The 6,641-nt window shown below is 42.3% G+C and overlaps 1 pseudogene; it reads right to left on the bottom strand.

Moving 5' to 3' along the window:
- Positions 1 to 2,894, bottom strand: LOC147454561 (uncharacterized; annotated as a pseudogene).
- Between the last annotated feature and the right edge of the window lie 3,747 nt (positions 2,895 to 6,641).

Below are 6,641 nucleotides of genomic sequence, written 5' to 3'. Positions count from 1 at the left end.
CCGACGATATCTTATTAAATTTAAGAATTATCCTTTTGAAGATGCTAGATGGATGCAAGGCATACAATTAAAGGATAACCTAAACCTTGTCAATGCTTACAATGCTTCCCAAGAGTAAGCAAATGTACAAAATGTTAAAAATGAACAAAATTTTTGTCTTATAAGACTCTCTTTTTCTTTATTTGTGCACAAAAATGAAGTAGTATGCATGCTTAGATCAAGTTTGTGGAGACGACGTCTCCCAAACACCAAGTAGAGCTTGTCACTCTACTATGGAAGACTGATAGGACTGATGTGCAGACATGCTTGCGGCAGCCTCAGGCTCTCAAGCGCCAAATGGACTAGTCATCCATTATGGAATGATGTCGTAGGGTAACATAGGGATCCTCTACCCGCTAAGAAAAGGACTCATGAATATGCTTTATCTTCTCTGCACCATAGTCGAGGACGACTATGATTTCAAAAGAGAGGTAATGTCATAATAATCAATATCTAATTCTCCTAAATGATTTTCTCATATTAAACTGATCATTTAATGTGGGAAAGGCGAGGGGAGAAAAAGCTAGAATATTGGTTAAGCTAGCAGACCGGCCACAGTAGGGATCCAAAGGAGGGAAAATAGGGATCCAAAGGGGGGGCCATCTGTAAAAGAGCCATGTGCAACAATGGGCTAAAAAGACCCTAAGGTTCAGCCCATTAAGACTTCCAAAATGCTAAGGTTCCAAAATTCAAAGGTTGTGTCCAAAAGGTCAACCCTAGGGAAAATTGGATGCTTAGTGTGTGTACAAAAGTCTTCTTCAAAGTCTACAAAGGAGGGGGCGAGCCCATTTAGTAGGGGATGAGAGAGAAAGCCACACACACACACACGCTTCCTTTACACAAAGGGAATTAGGGACACATGTCAGCTCCCTAGGCCAGATGCCCACAAGGGGTGCCCAATTCCTATTGGAAGACCCTTGAAGTGGACCAATGAGAATTAAGCTAGAGTAAATCTAGTTTAATTAATTTAAAAACATTTAATAAAAGAAACCAATGAGAATTAAGTCTCCTAGAAGACTATTGGGCAGTCTCCCAAGGGGTCCAATGAGCATTCAGGAGCCCAATGTCTTGCCTGATTTCTATTGGCCAGGAGGCAAAGGGGTCCAATGAGAGTTTAGTTTAATTATTTAATTACCTAAGCTCTCACAAAAGGGGAAAGGGGGACACATGTCAGAAGGCTATCACTTATGCTGCTTAACACCCATTGGCTTGACTTGGGGAGGTCCAATGAGGCAAAAGCCAGACCAATTTAGCAGGAAGGGCTCGCCCAAGAGAGAGGGGGGGCTGATTTTTGCTTGGCATTGACACACACACACTCACACTTGACCATGTGTGAAGAAAGAATACTCTATCTCCTCCCAAGCTTTAATGGAGAGCTCATCACCTACTCCAAGCTTGTGAGATAGAAGCCTACATCAACACTCTCTTGGCATGTGGATGCAAATCCAACCAAGAGCCAAGCTTCAATGCATGCTCATCTTCTCTACCAAGCTAATTACTAAGCTAAGCTATGCTAATATGAGTGATTATGTGAGGAGATGTACATCTTTCTCGTAAGATACTCCTTCTTCCTCTCAATCTACTCTCATATCCTGCTAGCTCTCACCATCTTCGAAGGTGTGTGAGGTCTTGGGTCTGAGAACGGGGATAGTTCAAGTTGTGTTTGATTAAGTGTTTTGCTTAGTGCATGAAGCTTCCATCTTCATTGCACTAGCTAGTCTTGAAGGAACACAAAGAACTGTATTGTACAATGTCTCTCTTGATGGGAGAAACCATAATACAAAGCCTTTTGGAGGGGGGACCGGCTCCATGCAAATCCGGTCCTCAACTGTTGTCAATAGCTTAATTTCTCTCTCTTTTGAAAGTATTGTTGATGCTATCTAACTAGGTGTTATGCTTTTTGTTGCTCTCTCCACCCAAGCACTCTTGTAATTCTCATTAGGAATTTATTCTAATGAAATGCCCACTATGTTCATGCTAATTTCCGCTACACATAAGTTATTAGGCCATTAAATGTTACAGACAAGTTTAAATGGGCATCTGGAAGTTTTTCATAAAGCAGCTCAGCTTTGCTTTCATGTTACTTGTTGAACCACTTATTGTAGTTGATTACGTGAGCAAGTGAATGCCTCTTGCCATTTCCAGCTCTAAGAACTCATCCTGTATTTTGTGCATGGCTTGCATCTGGATCTCTAGTGCATAACCTTTGAGCTCTTGTGGAATTAGAAGCTCCACCACTGGTCTAGATCTCCACTGCCTCTCGTCCACTCTACCATCCGGGCCGTGTTTAGATATGACGTTCTTGACGTTTGCCAATGATATCATAGCATCCCGCACACCGTCTTTGTCTTTTGAGGATCCATTCCTCTAGCTCTACTATAAGGGGTGCTTCGGTATGTTGACTGACGTATGTCAAAGATGGAGGTCTTCGTATCATGCATGATTTGGTTCATTGTATGATCTAGATCTCTTGTACATGTCAAATCTTTGGGATAGAACAACAATATGTCGATCCATTCAGGGTTATTATATTCTCCAGTAGCTAATTCAGTTATCACATTGCTTGTCGATGTAGCTCCTGGACATTGCAATAACATATCTTGCTTAGATTGCCCCCCAAACCTGACCACCACTTGTATACCACCTCTCATGAATGAGCTCCAGCAAAATCCCATTCTACAGCTTTCATGGTTGCTCACATCACAACTGTTTTTGTGTCTCACTTGGAGCCTTGTAAACACTCCCGATGGGATCAATTGCTTTAACGGCAAAAACATACTATGTCATTGTTGACCCAAGTAATGTTCCTTTTCAATGCGCCATAAAATGTATGTTGTTGATTTATTGTTCGTTATAATGGCAGGCCAACGTGAAGCGAAGCTTCAGTTTTCACCTTGTTTTTCTTTGGGTTGCTCTTTTGGACATCAGCTACTCTACTTCTAACAAGGCTTCCTCCTCATCATCATCTGCTCAGGTTCGCGACCAGCTACCCAATATCGATTATTGCATCTCCAGCCCCCCATCCTGGCGTAAGTACTCCTCTTCTCATTCTCTCAGACTCAAATGCTCTGTTTTCAGATGGCTCACTATCACCATTGAAACTCCATGAAGATACTCGCTTGTTCTGTTTCTGATGCTCGACAAGTCTAAAGCATTCTTTGCTTTCTGTTTTTGATTCGTGATTCAAATGCGAATGTGTCTTTTGATCAATGAGATACTGAATGTTTTGGGACTCATGCACTTGCTCATCAGGCATCTGAATATGGACTTAGGCCTAAAAAGGGGCAGGGCCAGCTTTTTCAAGGTAATGCTGAAGGGACATGATCATTGTGTTTTCTTTGATATTCTTGTTTATAAGGCAAAGGGCCTTGATGATGTCTTTTGTTTCCCTCTACAGATAATCGTGTGGACCAGAATTCAATTATTGCCCATCTGCAAGATCAAATGGAACAGCTGGAGCAAAAGATGCTAGAAAAAGAAAATCAATTGCAAGCTGTGGAAAGTAGCATAGGGCAAGCAGAACTTCTGCGCTTGCAATCAACTGTGGAGGGGCTGCAAGAGCAGATTTTGTTAAAGCAGTCAGAGATGGAAAGGACTATCAATCAACTCTCTGGCACACAAGTATACACTTTTCTAGTAGTGCATTGTTCTCGAAACCCTTGGTAATTAATTATCTCTTTCATTGATCTTTGCAATGTCACAGCATGAGCTTGAAAGCTTGCAGTGCCTACTAGAGAAGGTTGAGTCTGACGCCAAAGCAAACTCGCATGCGGAAAAAGTTTACGAGGAATTGCAGAGTCTCCAATGCCAGGTGGCTGCACTATGCTGTGGATGGAAAGTACTGCCTCGTGCCTAAGCAATGAATCGGCAGATGGGTGAAGAATCTGTTAAAAAATGCAGAGTCGGACAATGGTAAGGTTGCTGCATCTGCAAGTTTCAACAAGCGAATACAATGGGCACACACATATAGATATATAGACAAATCCATACATATCCAAATAGATGAAGAGTGAAATGAGTTTGGGAGTGCTTGTTGTAAAACATGATTGAAGAATACAAGATATTTATTTCTAATATGGTTGAGAATTTTCATGTTGGAGTTTACCATGCCATGAATCTGTATGGCAGGCCAATGGACAGAAGTATCAATCAAAAGCACTTGATGTAGATGGCATATCTGTGGAGCTTACGAGGCGTAAATATTCAGCGGCCATAATGGTAGCTAAACACAATCCAACTGACGAGCTGCTGGTGCTAGTTGCAGAGCTAAGGGGACAGCTACAAGCGTCTCTGTTGCTCTCCGACAATGGCGTACACGTCTGATGGAGGCGTTGATACCCCGTTAATGAGATCTCTGTTGTCCTTGGGTGAATGGCAGTGTGTGTGCATCTTGCCTCATGCATCGAGATGTCTGTCTTGCTTTTCCAAGCAAGAAGACCACACAATCATGGTAAGCACAACTTGTTGGGAAGAGTCATAACAATCAGGGTCTAATGCAGACACGTCCTCTCCTGTTATCACTGGAGGTGCTTGCATTTGTTCTCTCCCTATGAAACTGGCACTGTCACAATGAGTGGGATTTTCACAATAGAGGAGTTATGTGCACACACATGGATCTTCTCCTTTTTGCTTTTACTGCTCTTTCTAGACAAGTTGCCCCACAGTAAGCATGCTAGGAAGCTGGTAATCACACAACCACATAATTTGAAGGGGTTTTTGGCGCACGCACACTTTTCCCCATCTTGCACTGCATGCCAACAAAGCTTCCTCATTCAACACTCAAGATTATGGAAAAGGACATGAAGTCTATGCTGGGGACATTGGGCGGTCTTCTGCATATGCACGTCTCTCGTGCCACCTGCGAGGAAGCATGTAATCATCATTTCAGAAAGCTGGAGATGTCGAGCGTATCGATGTTATAATGCTCTTCAGAGAGCTCTGTCCTGGACAGGGGGTATGGCAAACTTGCATGCTTAATGTTTGCAAACTATATAAAGCACACCATGTAGTTTTATGCAGCAAACAAAGGTTGCTTGTCAAAACGCATCAAATCAGGTTTATTGAGAAAGACACATGGAGCTGAAGTCTAGTGAAGACTATTTTCCACTGAACAGTGAAGTCTAATGAAGATGAAACTATTCAATTCAACATAACATAGAATTTAGTATTTTCTTAGATCACAATTTATATCATTTGCTACTATGAAATCGCCGAGCATAGTTCAATAACATTTTGAACCAACAATTTCAATTTTTACTTTAAGGCAATGCCCTCGTCGATTGTAGACGACCTTGTTTTCGAAGTTCAAGAGTCCTTGAGAATCACAACCACTCGATTAATTGCAAGTGGGTCACAGACTCCCCTCATCACTGTATCACACGGGCATGGTCAAATGGGATTAATGGTGGAGGAGGAAAACGGGGGGTGCATCAATCATGGACCGTCAGATCTGAGGTTGCCCCGAATTTACTGGTTTGTCCAAATTTACTAATCGGCCCACATTTACAATATGACATACTCGAATCCCCTATATTTCAACGTACGCATGAGGGTGCAGTGGTTAGTGCACATGGCTCGTGGTGGGGAGGTCGGGTTCAAGACATGGGGTGCGGATTGACCCGAATTTATAAGCTTACCCGAATCTACTTTTCTCTCCAAATTTACCAAGTGCCTCCAATTTACAAATGTGCATCTGACGGCCCAAATCGCCTCAGCCGTTTATCCCATTTGAGCATGCCAGTGAGAGATAGTGTGGAGGATGGACTCCCTTGGCACTAAGTAACACCCATATTAAATGCGGGGTGGAGTAATGGGATCGACAATTCGGGTTGAGGGCCAGGATCTCGAGGCCCACTAAACATGGCCACACAAAAAGCGAGGCGAAGTAAACTCAGCGAGCGGGAAAAACAAGGCGCGTTGCTGGGTTTTGAACTGATGGCCTTGCAGTCCATGTTGAGGGTCCCATAGGCTAACCACCTCACCCACGCGCGCATCATGTATGCCTAGTCATTTTTATGGCCTTATATTGTGAGGTGATATGCATTTCCCAGGCTGTCCAGGTTTAGTGCCCGTCTAGGTTTAGTTTTTTATTTGACTAATACGGCTGCGATCTCCTCGGCTTTCATACGTGAGCTTCTCCGCCTTTGATCCCATTGCCTCCCTCTTTTAAATATGGGTGTTACTTAGTGCTGAGGCATGGACTTACAACTTCGAGTCACGTTGTCATTGTCACATGGCCCACAATTCATGATTCTTCGGATATTCTTAATAAATGTCCACTACCTCTATCCACCAATTAGGTCTCCCCAATCTTAGAAAAATAAAATTTTTTTCAAAACATATTAAGTGCATAAGTGAAGGGTGAGTTTAGGGAATGAAAAGACACATGAAGGTGGAAAGTCAAAAATTCTTTCAAAACATATTAAGTGCATAAGTGAAGGGTGAGTTTAGAAAATGAAAAGACACATGAAGGTGGAAAGTCAAAAGATGAATGAAGGTGGAAAGTCAAAGACAAATGAAGATACAAAATCAAAAGACCTTTTGTGTCCATATAAATAGGTGTTTGTTTGCTTTGTCATTTTTCCTTTAGCATTTTCTTCTAA

This window comes from Adiantum capillus-veneris, chromosome 7 (assembly GCF_014529385.1).
Source record: "Adiantum capillus-veneris isolate H3 chromosome 7, ASM1452938v2, whole genome shotgun sequence".
NCBI classification, from domain to species: domain Eukaryota; kingdom Viridiplantae; phylum Streptophyta; class Polypodiopsida; order Polypodiales; family Pteridaceae; genus Adiantum; species Adiantum capillus-veneris.
Note: the sequence above shows the minus strand (reverse complement) of the source record. Positions and strands in the feature narration are given on the sequence as shown.